This window comes from Lepidochelys kempii, chromosome 3, assembly GCF_965140265.1.
Source record: "Lepidochelys kempii isolate rLepKem1 chromosome 3, rLepKem1.hap2, whole genome shotgun sequence".
In the NCBI taxonomy this organism is placed as follows: Eukaryota; Metazoa; Chordata; order Testudines; family Cheloniidae; genus Lepidochelys; species Lepidochelys kempii.
Genome location: NC_133258.1, coordinates 95570262 through 95587083, shown reverse-complemented (window position 1 = coordinate 95587083; position 16822 = coordinate 95570262). Strand labels below are relative to the sequence as shown.

General features: G+C 39.7%; 1 protein-coding gene across 7 annotated transcripts in view; it reads right to left on the bottom strand.

Annotated features, from left to right (window-relative positions):
* The window catches only part of TPD52L1 (TPD52 like 1), an 86657-nt gene that overhangs the window by 67105 nt on the left and 2730 nt on the right, over nt 1-16822 (bottom strand). The gene's annotated exons all lie outside the window — the stretch shown is intronic.

Below are 16822 nucleotides of genomic sequence, written 5' to 3'. Positions count from 1 at the left end.
GATTACAGTGGATGAGAAGCTGGATATGAGTCAACAGTGTGCCCTTGTTGCCAAGAAGGCCAATGGCATTTTGGGATGTATACATAGGGGCATTGCCAGCAAATCGAGGGACATGATCGTTCCCCTCTATTCAACATTGGTGAGGCCTCATCTGGAGTACTGTGTCCAGTTTTGGGCCCCACACTACAAGAAGGATGTGGAAAAATTGGAAAACATCCAGCAAAAATGATTAGGGGACTGGAACACATGACTTATGAGGAGAGGCTGAGGGAACTGGAATTGTTTAGTGTGTGGAAGAGAAGAATGAAGGGGGATTTGATAGCTGCTTTCAATTACCTGAAAGGGGGTTCCAAAGAGGATGGATCTAGACTGTTCTCAATGGTAGCTGATGACAGAACAAGGAGTAATGGTCTCAAGTTGCAGTGGGGGAGGTTTAGGTTGGATATTAGGAAAAACTTTTTCATTAGGAGGGTGGTGAAACACTGGAATGCGTTACCTAGTGAGGTGGTGGAATCTCCTTCCTTAGATATTTTTAAGGTCAGGCTTGACAAAGCCCTGGCTGGGATGATTTAGTTGGGGATTGGTCCTGCTTTGAGCAGGGGGTTGGACTAGATGACCTCCTGAGGTCCCTTCCAACCCTGATATTCTATGATTCAACTGGGATGATACTGTTTTTTGTTTTCTGGGACTAATCTTTCCAAGTACAGGGCCTTTGCTATTGGAATACATGGCCTTTTATTTGCTAGAGCAAAACACATATTTTGCCTAGTTTTTGATTGACTGTCAATTTTTATTTACATAAATATTATTTGGCTATTAAAATATCCCTTGAGGAAACCAGGATTGTTTTCCACAATGGGCTGTCTATGCAATTTATGTGTGATAATTTTTATAAAAGCTACACTTATTTACAAGATAAACCATTAGGAGTTCAACAGCATCTTACTCTGCCCCTTTCTCACATCCAGTAATATCTTACTCTAGGAATACCTCCCTTCATTTCAGTAGAGCTATATGCAGAGTATGCAACTACTCAGTATGAGATAAAGTGGTAGAATACAGCCCTAAATAAATTAAAAGACCAGATGAAATTTTAGCATGAGTCAATAAGCTGCATTTCCCCTAGAGTTTAATGAAAGAATGAGAGACTGTGAATTGAAATTATGCCTTTTAAATAGATTGTGATATTTATGCCTTAAATTCATTTCATGCCCTGTTTTCCAATATATCCCAGGCACAAAGTTTACAAATATGAGACATTTCAGAATTACTAAATTAGTTTTTCAGATGAAATGAACAAACAGATATGTATTTTACCTCATTACCAAATTACTGATTGGTTTTACATGCAGCAAAATGGAACCAGTTTTAACCGAATGTGCACAAAATTAAAGACATTAAACAATTGACCATATTAGGATTCTGGCACCTGTACATTTGACTGATTTCAAATTCTGAAAGTCAGTCCAACTCTACGGCTAGAGGATAATTACCCACTTCCTAGCCTGAAGTCTGAAAATGGCCTGGAAAAAAGCATAGAATCTGCTAAATCATGAAGTGAGTGTCCGGTGTTCTATGCATGACGACTGGTTTCAGCGTAACAGCCGTGTTAGTCTGTATTCGCAAAAAGAAAAGGAGTACTTGCGGCACCTTAGAGATTAAATAAATTGGTTAGTCTCTAAGGTGCCACAAGTACTCCTTTTCTTTTTGTTCTATGCAGTGGATAATAGTGCATGGGCAGGCATCACCCAAATGGTGCTGTTACAGACAGTCTTCCAAGTTATTTTGCTTGTATGTGAGTAAGTTTTGACTCTTGGGAAGACATGGTTTTGTTGGTGTTGGTTATTTCAAAGTCTGGTGTAAAGGTAGCTGAGAGAGTGGCTAGCAAGTCTGTTCTCTGCCTTAGTCTCTGATTAGAGTCAATTCTGGAGGGTTAATTGCAGGGTGGATTTGATTTAAAATTACTAGTCAGGAAGACTCAATTTAATCATGGATTTCTACACAAAAGTGCATTCTTGTTGGTTGTTATAACCTTAATACATATTATGCACAACTCAGATGTAGGTTTCATTTTTAGAAGGTACACACTATAAATTTTTAAAGTGATTTTGAAAAAAACTTTTCAGATTAGGTTTACAGCTATATCAGAAAATGAATAATTGTTTGATTATTTCATTTACCAAAGGTAATTGAAGCAGATATTTATGAAGTCATTGGGAGGTGAACTATCTCCAATTCAACAGGTTAATCATTAATATTTGGAGGATTTTCTTGCCATGCTGTATTAGGAGGAAACCACCACCAGACAGACATTTAAATGGTTTTATTTAACTAAAACAACAAGAAAAGGAGTACTTGTGGCACCTTAGAGACTAACCAATTTATTTGAGCATGAGCTGTAGCTCACGAAAGCTCATGCTCAAATAAATTGGTTAGTCTCTAAGGTGCCACAAGTACTCCTTTTCTTTTTGCGAATACAGACTAACACGGCTGTTACTCTAAAACAACAAGGTTATGTATTCTGGAGTTTTAATTATCCAAAAAGTATGATGCTTCACTGGTCCTGTCGTAGGCTGTACAACCTTCATCCAGGTATCTGGAGGTTACTGGCTGTATTTTTTTTTAAATCAGTGTGCAGTGAGACATTCTTTTAAATTTCATTTTGCAGAGTACTCCATATCAAGCCATGTCACGTACAGTGAGCTGGTAATAATGCACTACAGACAATAATACCTGTAGAGTTAAAAGTAGGAAATCCATAGAAAAATTCTCCTGTAGTCCAACAAAATATTTACTTGCATACTTTACTTTATTCATTTTCTGTACTGTTTATTTGTTAATTTACGAGATCTCCTATCATAATCTCTGGTCACTGAATATTAAAAACAGCATGCATAACTTGCTGACTACTGCCAGTATTGGAATTCATTCAGCCTTAAATCTTCACAATAATCATGTTATGTTACATTTTACTACAGCTGTGCAAGTCATGCCATTATACTGTAGTTAGTGACATATTAGTTGTGGTGGGTGGATTTCCCCCCCTCCCCCTTTCTTGTTAATGCACTGAGATGTCAACAGTAGATAACTCTGCAAAAACAACAAAATCTCTTCAAACTTAATCATGGCACAGAGTATTTACTCTTAAAAAATCAAATATTTATACAATTTTGGCCCAAATTCTGCAAAGATCTATGCGTGTGCTTGATTTTTTTTTTTTTTTTTTATTAAAGAAACACACCCAGTGGGCTTGAACTAAATCCCAAAGAAGTGAATTGAGAGACTATTTTACTACTACAGGCTTCAGATCAGGACATGCGAGTAGTTCTGTTCACTTCAGCAGCACTATTACATGTACAATACAGTTCAAGTGAGCTGGCTGCTGCTTTTTTTTATTTATTTATTTAAAGTGAATTCTGTGGGTAAAATCCTGGCCACACTGAAGTCAATTGCAAAACTCCCGTTGACTTCACTAGAGTAAGATTTCATCCAGTGAATGTGTATGTACCATCTGTATCATAGCCTAATTCTTTGGGTAGAACAACAAACACAATAAGGTTAAAGTTTACAAATCAGCTTTTGTGCATGTGTAGTGAGGCTACTGGCTTTTTAAATTCATACAGTTGCTTGTGGTGGTTGCATGCAACACGTACAGCAGGCTACACCAGAGTGATGTGATAGAGCATAATTTATATTCTGTCTAGACAATACGGCAAACTAAGAAGGACTTACCAAAGAGCCTAACAGCTGTGGAGAAAGTCTAGAGGGTTAAAAGGTAGATAAGAAAAAAAGTCTAAATTCTGAATTTTCAAAGTGTGTATTTTATTGTAGTGCTCAGAGTCAGCCTTTTCAGGGAAATGAAATCCTTCCACGTCAAGTTAAGAATGTGTGAGAATTAAAGGCTTTTTAGGTGATGGTCAGCAAGAATGATTCTGTTATAGTGTACGTGATTTTGACTTGGATGGCAAGGTAAGCGTCAGTCTATGTAACCATAGCTTGGAAGAGAGAGAAATGGATGCCACTCCCCAGTCCCTTTTTCAGCTGCCCTAATGGAGCAAAGGGCACAGGCAACTCTGGACTATACATACCCTGCAGGGGTAAGCCCAGCTTTTCAGGGCTCTGCTGGCTGCAGTCTGCTACTGGGAGTTCCACTGGAGTCACTGCCCCTGCTTTCCAGAGCTCTGCATTCATTCTAGCCTGGTCTTGCACCCACTCAACTTCCTGCTCTAGGGGGCACGTTGAGAGGCAAACCAGGGGCAAGGAGAAGCACGTACCTGGTATTCTGGCAATCCTCAGCCACTGAAACAGTCTGTAGGAAACCATCAGCGTCAGGACTGGGGCAGTGGACAGATAACTGATCTACCTTTGTTTCCCTTCTCCGATCTTGTACCAACCTCTCTCAGCTGGACACAAGGACTTGGCCTGTGGTGTGAATAGCACTTAATCTGAACTTTAAATTAATGAAGCTTTTATGTGGGATTTTTATAATCCCACATTTAATTATACAGCAGGAAATGGACTGAGAACTCAATCATTTATGCAACTTATGCTTGTGACTTCCCTTTTTACATTGCTTGTGACTTCCTGCACATCTACCAATGTGATATATGCCATCATGTGCCAGCAATGCCCCTCTGCCATGTACATTGGCCAAACCGGACAGTTTCTACGCAAAAGAATAAATGGACACAAGTTTGACATCAAGAATTAGAACATTCAAAAACCAGTACTAGAACACGTCAATCTCCCTGGACACTCAAAAACAGACTTAAAAGTGGCAATTCTTCAACAAAAAAAAAAATTTCAAAATCAGACTCCAGCGAGAAACTGAAGAACTGGAACTAATTTGCAAATTGGACACCATCAAATTAGGCCTGAATAAAAACTGGGAGTGGATGGGTCACTACAAAAAACTAATTCCCCTCCTGCTGATACTCACACCTTCTTGAAATGGGCCACCTTGATTACATTGAACTCATTAGCACTACAAAAGTGATTTTTCCTCCCTTCTTGGCAACAGTTGAGAATAGCCCACTTCCACCTTAATTGAATTGGCTCATTAGCACTGACCCCTCCCCCCCACTTGGTAAGGCAACTCCCATCTTTTCATATGTTGTGTATTTATACCTCTACTGTATTTTCCACTCCATACATCTGATGAAGTGGGTTTTAGCCCACAAAAGCTTATGCCCAAATAAATCTGTTAGTCTCTAAGGTGCCACAAGGACTCCTCGTTCTTTTTACATTTGTTATCTTTTGGCTTCCATGGCAATCAGCCTTGCACTGAATAGAGTCATGGGATCAGCCTCTATGGCCCTCTGGGAATTCTGTGGCGCAGGGTCAGACATGATCCAGTCCACCACAAACAGTTGTTTTAAAATCCCTTAGCCTCCAGTTTAAGTTTGAAACTTCGCCTGGTCTACACCTAAAAAGTGTTGCTAGCCGAGCCATGGCTAGGCATTTGGAAAAAAAAAAATCACTCCCTCCCAGACATAGCTGTGCCAGCAAATGCCCCAGTCTGGATGCAGTTCTACCACCAATGTAGCCTACTTCACCCAGGGAACTGGCTCAACTGGCAAAAGTCCAAAAGAATTTTTCCCACTACAAACTGCATCTCCACTAGGAGGAAGTGCCAGTATAGCTGTTTCAGTAAACTCTTTCTAGTGTAGACAAGGCTTTATTCGTTTATTCATGTTACACTCTTACTGTTGGAATTCAATTCTGTCACCTAGGAGAAGTATCAGTTTTTATGCAGAATTTCTACTTCTGCTGCCTCTAAGAAACTGACAATTGTATACAATTGTTTTTAATAGTATCCTGCTATGACTGCTGGAATGATGTAATTGGGTATTTGCTGCCTCTTTTCCCTGTAGATGGTCTTGGAAACCCCTCTACTCATCCGAATGGGAATGGTCAGGTTAAATGTTATAATTGCAAGTATACATGCTGGAATTATCAGCCAAAATACGTTTCCAGTCAAGTTTTACCTTCAAATTATTCAAACTCAGTTACATTTTAAAGATAAAAAACAGAGACAACAGCATCAAATATTGATTAGCTACATCTTCTGTTTCCCTGAGCACTTTAATGAAAGAGACACTACACCACACCTAATGTCTAAAAGGCAAACATTTATATTTCTTTTTCTGTTAGGAAACTAAGCAGGGGGAAAAGACTAATTAAGCATTCAGATTTCAGGAACTGTAATTAAGAACACTGGAGCTGTCCAGATTATAATACTGCATTAGTGTCATTCATATTCTTTTTCTCATCATCAACACACAATGTCAGGAAAGGGACATCTGAAATGCTTGCAATAAAAATTAAAAAGTGGTCATAAAATCCAGTTCAAATTGCAGCAATTACCACTGCTCTTATTTTTTCATTCCTTAAATTACACCAGGAGGATCCAAGCAGGAAGAGAGTCATTGCTCATTCTAGTCCATGTGGACCACACAATTTCTGTGAGAGACACAGACACACACACACACACACAGACTGACTTCCCTTCTGTGCATGGTCCTAACCATATGGACCTAGGATGCTTGATTCTGAAGAACATCCTAGAACTTGTCCCTTCTCCTGTGGATAGTACTGCCTTATTTTTCCTCACCTCCTCCAAGCTTGAAGCCAATGCTGTTTTGTGGCTTGGCTAGACCTGCTTACAGAACTGAAGGAAGAAAGAAGGCAGAGGTGGAGGCAAGTGTAGGGGATGAAAAATCAAAAGCCAGGTTCCTCCTGGCTTGTACATGGGTGCACATAGGAGAAAATATACAAGAAGCCTTTTCTTCACTCCTTGCAAGGACCAAGCAGAATTAGAGCTTCAGCCTTCTGAGGAAGGCAGGGACTGGTGGGGGTTGGGTGGGACCAGTGCTTTAATTTCTTCCTTGCACTGGCTAGTTGCATAGGGGCTAGTATTGGGAGCATAGCCTCTGTGCGCTCAGTGCTCCAGGAGGCATTCTATCTTCTCAAGGCAGAACATGCCTCCTAGTACTCTTTACAGCCCCTTATCTAGGCTGTTCCTAAGCAGCACAATCTAGCCCTAATTTGGAAATAGCCTTAGAAATATCATTGTTTAGCGATTCTCAAATTACGGTTTGTGGAACACTTGTTTGTAGTCCCTGGCCAACTTGCTGGTCACAGTATGTAAGCACTGGTCTTTGTTTTCAGCTACAAAGTCACATTAAAAGAAGCTAAAAATACATTAAAATACTTTCCTAATATTGTTTTCCTGTAGAAGGAATTGCTGCAGATGCCAGAGGGCTGTTATTCCATCCCTAATAGAAGGTAGCTTGTGCAACAACCAATGACAGAACATACTCCATGACATGACCTCTATGCTAAGATGTGATATGCACTCTGAAAGAGTTTTCCCGTCTTGCCACAGATAAATCAAGCGACAGTTCAGTGGGTAAAAGTAGCACAATTCCAGCTGCTGTAAAGAGCACATATTACCAATGAAAAACAATTACCAGACTTCAACACAAGATCTAACCCTCCAACCAAAATCATTTTCTGAAATATCCAGTGTACATATTAGTCATGTATGGCCGTTAACATCTTACGCAATCACGTCTAGCTCTCTCTGCACAGTAGAATACTCTTGGCTGCCTGAGGGAACAAAGATGGCTTTGATTTTTAAGTTGTAGATATGATAATACAATTGTGAAATGTAACAGTTCAAAGCCAGCAGAGGTTTCTTTCCATTATATCAATAGTGAAAGTAATAACAGTATTGTACCATTCATTTTGCTATTTATTAATCATTCTTCACAACTTCCTAAGGGGTCATGGAAAGAAAAAATGTGTCACAAATGGAAGGGGCATTTTCTTTTCTATAGCCAGTAACAGAGAAAAAACAGAGTCCTGGCTGAATGATGGGAGATGAGAAAATAGGTGTCATTTTGCTACAAGATTGATTTGCTCTCTGCAAATCAGCTTTTTTTTTTTTTTTTTTTTGGACAACTCCTATTCAACATATTTATAAATGATCTGGAAAAAGGGATAAACAGTAAAGTGGTAACATTTTCAAGTGATACTAAACTACACAAGATAGTTAAGTCCAAAGCAGACTGCAAAGAGCTACAAAGGGATCTCAAAAAAAACACAAAACTGGTGACTGGGCAACAAAATGCCAGATGAAATTCAATGTTGATAAAATTCAAAGTAATGCACATGGGAAAACATAATCCCAACTCTTCAAATAAAATGATGGGGTCTGAATTAGCTGTTACCGCTCAAGAAAGATCTTGGAGTAATTGTGGATATTTCTCTGAAAACATTTGCTCAGTGTGCAGCAGCAGTCAGTCAAAAAAGCTATCAGAATGTTAGGAACCATCAGGAAAGAGATAGATAAGACGACAGAAAATATAAGGCCACTATATAAATCCCTGGTACACCCACATTTTGAATACTGCATGCAGATCTGGTTGCCCCATCTCAAAAAAAATACATTAGAATTGATAAAGGTACAGAGAAGTACAACAAAGGTGATTAGAGATATGGAACAGTTTCGGTATGAGAGATTAAAAATACTGGCACTTTTCAACTTGGAAAAGAGATGACTAAGAGGGGATACAATAGAGGTCTATAAAATCTGGTGCAGAGAAAGTGAATAAGAAAATGTTATATACTCCTTCAGATAACACAAGGACGGGGGGGGGCGGGGGTCACCCAATGAAATTAATAGGCAGCAGGGTTAAAAGAAACAAAAGGAAGTACTTCTTCACACAACATGCAGTTAACCTGTAGAACTCACTCATTGTCAGGGGATGTTGTGAAAGTCAAAACTATAACAGGGATAAAAAAAAAAAAGAACTAGATAGGTTAATGGAGGATAGGTTCATCAATGGCTATTAGCCAGAATGGTTAGGGATGCAACCCTATGCTCCGAGTGTCACTAGCCTGTTAGCCAGAAGCTGGGAGTCGACAACAGGATGGATCACTATGACCACCGGTTCTGTTTATTCCCTCTGAAGCACCTGGTATTGGCCGCTGTCAGAAGACAGGATACTGGGCTAGATGGAACATTGCTCTGACCCCGTATGGCCATTCTTATGCTCTTAAGTCATTTCAAAACTCAGGTAAAAAAAATGTGATTTTTCTCCTTTGTCTATAACCTCTTAATTTCAGTTCCCAGCTGATACAATTTATTACCTAACTCTGCAATGGTGTTATTTAACCCTGCAAATTGTTTTGAAATTCAGTAAAAAGAAAAAATGTAGACTATGTAGAAAAGTTGCATTATATTGATAGTTAAGATCACCTCTCACGCTAGCAAGTGTATATTTCTAAGAAACAAGTCCTTCACTATCACCTTTCTTTTTCTCTGCTTAAGTTCCCTTCCTTCATCATCTGCATTTACTCCACTATGCCAGATGTTTCACTTTTTCTATGTGCCCTCAATCACAAATACTAACATCCATCATGCACAGCACAAAGCAACAATTTGGTAGTTTCATTACATGGCATACCAGTCCTCCTGGTTATGCCTTTGATTCTTCCCTGCTACCATAACTTCTACCATCTGCCTATAGTGCAATCCAAGGTATGTTTTCAACTCAGATAAACATACCTAAAAATAACAGTAGTTGTAGTAGCACAGGCTTCAGCAATGCCAGTAGACACTCTTGGTTCCCGGCATGCCTGTACAGCCCGCGCTGAAGCTCATGCCACTACACCTGCACTGATATTTTTAGTCATGCTAGTGTGAACAAAGCTAGCATGGGTAGGTCTACCCGAGCTGCAATCACACCTTGCATTAAAGTGTAGACATACACTATGTTTTCTGCTCAAAGCACTGAGAGCCTGCTGTGATTGCCCCTCTGAACACAAAATATACAGATAATATTCGTCTCAGAGGCCTATGAGACAGATATTTATACAATTTGTTGAAAATTCCCAAATTACCCTGATCACCCTTTAATGAAATTTTTGCACTTATCCACCATGTACAGAAAGAACACGCACAAAGAGTTTTGAAACTACCAGAAAATAGCCTATAAATGCCAATTAAATAGTGCAGAGCTCCTGGGGATGGCTACAACTGACAGGCCTTTTGCAGAGTGTCTTGGTTTAGGTCAGTGAGAAGGAGTTAAGAAAGGTGAATACAATGTGTGAAACATGAATCAGGAATGAAACAAGTACTTACAGTATTTGCCTCAACGACAGCATGGCCAATTATTACCAAATTCATCCAGTAAAAGATTACAGTAATTATTCCAAGGAAGTTATACAGGAGTATATCAAAGCATGGAGATACCTGTTGGAGGTGTGAGCAGTCATTAAGGGCGAAGCAGTCATGCTGAAACAGAGGCCACTCTAGCCTGAGGTGACTTCTAGTCCTCTTACAACTTACAGGACAATTCCATTGAGGATCCAAAGATGGAAATGTCACTAGCTTTTCCTGACAGAATGAACGTGGAAGCATCTGTGGTAGAAACAGAGGGGTAAGTCGCTTCACCCACCACTCATAAGTGACTACCGAAACCCAAATTCAAAATCATACTTTTGACCAATTTCGTGGTGATTCAACTGGAGATCGCTTTCTAGTAGACAGCCAATACAATATGTATGGGCAGTGTTTACCTGTATGAACACTGATGATTATTTGGTGGACAACAAAAATATTGGCATAACAAAACATGTCAGGGGTGGTAGTAAGACAAGCTTATTAAAAATAAATAAGCTCAAGTTATTTTTCATATCAGTCTTCTTTCCTTCAGAACAGTCAACTTGATCCACGGCAGTGTTACCTCCACTTCTTGAACCCAGCGCCCTGGCTAAAGTTAATAATGCTACTCCTGGTCCTCTGAGAGATGTGAAAGAGAGTAGGCACTCCTTCACTAAAGTTTGCCTTTTTTGTACAGTGAAAGAAATCTGAGGTTTTTCTTAACTAACTAAAGAACATACAATCTAGGTAAAATCTGTGTAAGCTCTTTGCTGCAAGGGCCATCTTTTTGTTTTACGTTTGTACAGTGCCTAGCACAGTGGGGTCCTGGTCCATGACTGGGGTTCCTTAATTCTGTCATATTACAAATAAAAAAGAATACATGATAGACATCACTCCCTTTTACTGGAACAACCACATTTTATATAAAAAAACAAAAGTATACGAAAGTAACCTTCAAAAATTGATTTCTAGGAGCACTATGTGTATATGCAAAGGTGACAAGCAGGGGTGCAGGCAAATCTGATCCTAAGAGCTTATCATGATGATCACCACACTTAAAACCATGCTCTCTCGTACCTTGCCTACGTGCTGAACTTGCTGGTATGGGAGTTTGGAAGCAGTGGGGCTCAATACTTACTTTTGATCAGTATAGAAGCTTGGTGTGTGTGTGGGGGGGAGGGTACTAATGTTCTTCTAACATACAAGAAAGACAAGGAGAAAATGAGAAAGATTTTGGATCTGAGACAGAGACTGTCACACCTTGGTCACATCCCCAGTGACATGTAACTGTATCTTGGATATAAAAATGTAATTGCAATAATAATACTTCATCACTATGTTCTGCTTTTCACCCATAGAACTCAAATGGCTTTATGAAGATGATTAAGTATCAAAATGACTTGCCTGCAGTCATATCTAAGGTCAGTAACTGATCTACTATTAAAACCCAGGCCTTTTGGCTCCCATTCCAGTGCCAGATACATTAAAAAGTTCTTTGAACAAAGAGCCCACTTTTAGAGAGGCACAGTGTAACAAAAGAAATATTTACTTTTAATTTAATCTGTTACATGTATACTGTACTGGGTTTTTTCACTGTGACATTTAAATAAAGTCAAATAAAACTAGCTTACCCAGATCAAGTCCCTTTACTATATTACTGCATAGAGTATATCTGTTAAATCAGAAAGATCTAATTTTCCATTCAGGCACTTTTTGAAATAGAAAATTGAATATGCTCTTTCTAAACCAAGATTCCTAGAATACTCTACCTTCAAGAATGCTGCTAAACAACAAGCATCCAAATTCCTAAATACTACCATCTACAACATAGCCACATATTTCTACTGCTTTGCATTCTAGTACCAAGCCTGCTCTGTTGTAATCAACCTTTAAGCAGGAGGTGGCCTGAAACAAAATTCCTCAGAACACCAAGTGCTAACATTTCTATACTTTATTGATTTGGGAGGCACATTAATAGAAACCTTTCTTGATACCCTACTAAACTACATTGAGCACCCATATTTGCACTGCCTCCCCAGAAAGAGCTCTTATGAAAAGTATTTCCAATGTAAAGTAATAATAAAATAGCAGAGAACAATTACAGCCAGCATTTATGAGCACATTCTGTTTCTCTCCATCATCATCTTTGTTTATAAAATTGGCAAAGTTGCAAAGTCTTGTATAACTGGCAATCTATTTAAGATGGGGAAGTCTGTTTATATCTGGTATCCAACCAGATTATATTCTCATTGCCCAGGATTAGCATTACCCCACTCAAATTTCTTCAGCCTCAGACAATTGGACTTACTTCTGTGACAAGTACCTTAGCCATGCTGAAAAGCTGCACAGGTTCAAAAGCTTGCAAGAAAAGTACTGCATTTGGTTTATTGACGTTTATTTGCTTAAAATCCAAGGATAATCACTGGTATTTTGTTCTAGTTCTATTTTTTCTTCTGAGTTGTACAAAAAGGTTAAAAGATAAAAGAACAGCTCTCTCAGGCTCTAGGCCACCTTGATAAATATTTTAAATTCAATTCTTATAAATCACAGCCCCACCGATTTCACCTCACCCCATCTTCATGTGATGTTATTAATACAGCAGCCAAGACATCCAGTTTTAGGGGAAAATATGCTAATTCTCCCACCATCTGGAGGACCTTTTGCAGTTCCCCCTCTCCTGCTTTCTTCCCTGCCTAGGCAATGAGAAGCTGGAGAGAGCTCACAGTAGGTCATGCATGCCCAAGGTTAACAGAGCTGACTTCTGAGCCCCATAAAGAGAAATCTCAGCATTCATTAAAACCAGACAAAAACCCCTGTATACCTAGCCTTCTTCCTTATGAAAGTAGCCTCAGGAATGTATGCCACTCACTCAGGTTAAAAGGAACAAGTAACTGGTGGCTGCCCTTCTGCATCAGGAGGCTGGGTGGGGAAGCTAGATACTCTACACTATCCTCTCTCTCTCACGCACTACACACACTTTATATAACACACATCTGTAAAGGTTGGGGTGTCTCTCAAAGATGGATTTCACTAGCCCTCTCATGCTCCTCAGGCAGGCCCTGTTCCTAATAGGGTGGTCATGGTCCACAAGGTAGATTATATTTGGGGCAGCAAAAAACTTTTGCAGGCCACTTAAAAATGCTAAGGCCAACTCTGCTTGTTAAAGTTTCCAGCCCCCTTTAGGAAACAGGAACAGCAGCTGGCTTAGACCCCTCATAGCCATAGCCAGGGTGTACCTACTAGTGTTGAAGCCACAACAGCTCTGCAAGAGGTACTCCCTTCAAAAGCCCACCATCACTGCTAGGAGTACAGCAGTGAGACAATGTAGTTAGTCCTCACCTTTTTTCCTGTCAGTCACTCCAGATGTGAGGTGGAGGAAGGAGGCGGCAAGCCAACCTGCCACTCCACTGACCAGGAATCCCATCCACCTCAGGAACTAAAGAGAACATTTTTGAATAGACATTCAAAACCACCACCAAATGGGACCCACTCTTCATTGCATACCCACCCCACAGGCGGGAGCTGAGAGACGGCTGCCTTGCCTACCAGAGGCTACAGGACACCACCACTGCTGTAAGGAAGAGAGATGCCAGGTCAGGGGAGCCACCTAGAACCTCCATGAGATGTTAGGGTGGACAAGAAGCATGATGGGCCTAGAGAGGTAGGGTGGAAGGACCAATGCATTTGAGGGTGGGAAAAGAATACTGGATTGATGGGATGTGGGTGGGGAGAGAATGGAATTGATGTGTGTGTGTGTGTTGTGGGGAGAACACAGAGAACAACTGGGGTAGAGGAGTCTTCTGCCCAGGGGATGTCACACGTACCACCAGCTGAGTTGGCAAATATTAAAGGAAAACCCTCTTTAAAGTGTTGGTAGCACCTCACTGTAGTTAGTGCCATTTTTCCTTGCTCTTATCCAGCTTGTGTTATGAAGGAGCTTTCTTGTTTCCTGTCTAGTATCTCTATGTACCCCAAAATCTTTTGCATCAGTTGCCAAGGTGGTTACATGGAAGTGCAACAGCAGCCTGTGCAAAAGATTCTGGGGCATATGCAATGCCAGAAGGCATCAAATTGCAGACAGCTGAACTAGAAACAAAGTCCCATTAGAGAAGAAATCAAAAGAGGACGGTAGAGGTAGAAGGCTATGCACAAGCCATGTTAGAAGGTAGGACAGAAGGCAAAGTAGGCTGCTCAGTTTAGGAAAGGGACAGAAGGGATTCATGGGACAATGTAATTTCAGGAGATTTAGGATGGGAAGGTGAACTGGGTCGGAACAAAACAATAAGATTTGTGTTGTATGATGGGAACTGTAGATGGCTAAGCAGGCCTGACCCTCCAGACACAAGTCCCTCTCCTCAGACGCCTCGATCTCTGAAAATATGCTTATTTCTGAAGCCAGACTATTTGGAAAATAGGTATTAAGCATTCTACGGTATTTTCAGCACTTAGCATTGCCATTACTGAATGGGAGGTTCCCAGCATCAGCCCTATGCTTATTCAGACTGCCAGTGATGAAAGATTAAAGCAGACAGAGGCTCAAAGATTGGGAGAAGAACGGTTTGTATTTCATGATGTTTATTATTTGAATAAACCTGCATCCCTTTCTAATTTTATATGGGCTCTTATTAATTAATATTCCTTAAATTGAAAGTAAGGATCTAATTATGTATTTTAATAATAATTTCTCCCATCCCTCCCTCCCATTATCTTGTCTTGGCCTTGCAAATGCTTTTGTGCGCTTAAATGAGATTACTCATGTGCTTAAAGTTAAGTCAATGGTACTTCTCTAGTGCTTAAAGATAAACATGGGATTAGGGATTTAGTTTGTAAGGTCTTTGGGGCACAGACGGTCTCTTACTGATGTATGTGTTCATACAGTGCCTAACGAAATGGAGTCCTGAGCTTAGCTGAGGCCACCAGGAACTACCACAATGCAAATAATTAATAAAAGGGCTTTTTGAAGTTTCATGAAAATTCACAGAGCCCATCAAAAGTCTGATTTAATTCAGAGAGTCTACAAATCATAGCACATGCCGATTTGCAGATAGACTGAAGATGGTGGCCAACTCCCTTTTCTCTGCTACATTTTATTTTAATATACATGTGTGTGTCAGGGGGGCATGTATGTATTTCTTGACTTATTGCACATTTTACTGATTTATGTCACCCCACACTGTGGCAACATAAAACGGCACAAAGAACTAGATTGTGTAGAAAGACATTTTTGAAACAGGCAAAAAGTCATTTAATTTCCTGAAAGTTGTTAAATAATGGGGCATTTGTGAGTGCTTGCAAATTTTTAGCATTTACCTTCCTTTCAGTGGGAATGCAGTCCCCACCAGCAGTGCATGTTGATCTGATTAATCAGATACTTTGAACTCAATGGATTTTTCAAAGTAAACAGCTATAGCAGGTAACAAAGTAGTAGCAATGTTCTGAAAAACTGCAGAAGATAATATGACAAAAAATATTCAGTTTTCAGTATTTAAGTGTCTTTAATTGAATCCCACTGTGCTAAAAGCATGGAGGTTCAGTACGCTCTGCTGCTGATTAGACTGAAGACTATAACTGCAGTAATAAGGGTTAAAAGTTAGGTCAGTCAGAGGTCTCAGAATAAAAGATTTACAGATATAAAAGTCCCATGAAGATTTAGCATGGGATCTATTTGCACGTTAACATCACTGGAAGATTTTTTTTTCCCTCTACACCGTGAACACTGTCCTGAGGGAGAATGAGACACAAGATACAAATGAGAAAACAGTGGGAAAACGTAACCTAAAAAGAAATGGGTGAAACCTTGGGGCATCCCACACCTGTTTGTTTTCTGATTAACTGCAGTACCTTTTTCATAACCAGAATATAAAATTTATCTGGGCACTAAGACCCAGACAACCTCAGGGCTAAAAACGAATCATGAACAGAACAAAACTAAGCAACATGAAGTGGCTTAATTTAATCTCTGTACCCAACACACACTACTAAGGCATAGTAAAAGACCAGTTTGACAAGGACAGTCTCTTCTGGGGCAGCAATGGCAGCAGGGGGAATGCTATGAAGAGCTGCTAAGTGAAATATACTTTAGCAATACATATTATTGCACTGACTTTTTGAACTGTCCCATTAACATAGTCTTATTAATTACAGAGAAAATATTTGTAAGTGACAAATTGGAACATGACAGTTTACACAAATCCTACAAAGCAGAAAAAGACTAAGCAATGTTGTCATATCAAACTCTTTGAAGAACAGGATCACCTATCATGGCATTTGAAAAGATAAATTTAGGAAACAGGGATCCAAAATAAACCACATTACACTGCAGCCTCAATGTAGAGCATTAGAAAAGTCCAGGAGCTGAGCTATATAAATCCATTAATTTTGTCAATAGCTTCTGTAATAGCAGCCTACAGAACATGCTTTTACTTCAGAATCCCTGCTCCTCAGCAGGCACTGAACGTCTAACGACAATGACATTTTACCTTTTTCTTTAAAAACTAAACAAAGGCCAAATTCCCCATTGTGTTACTCCAAGAAAATACATACAATCCGGTTCACAACCAACATTTTGCCTTCCTTTGGGGCACCTGTTTAACACAATTCTGGTAAGTATGAATGCGGCCTATATTTACTTCAGTAAATTTCAGCCTTCCA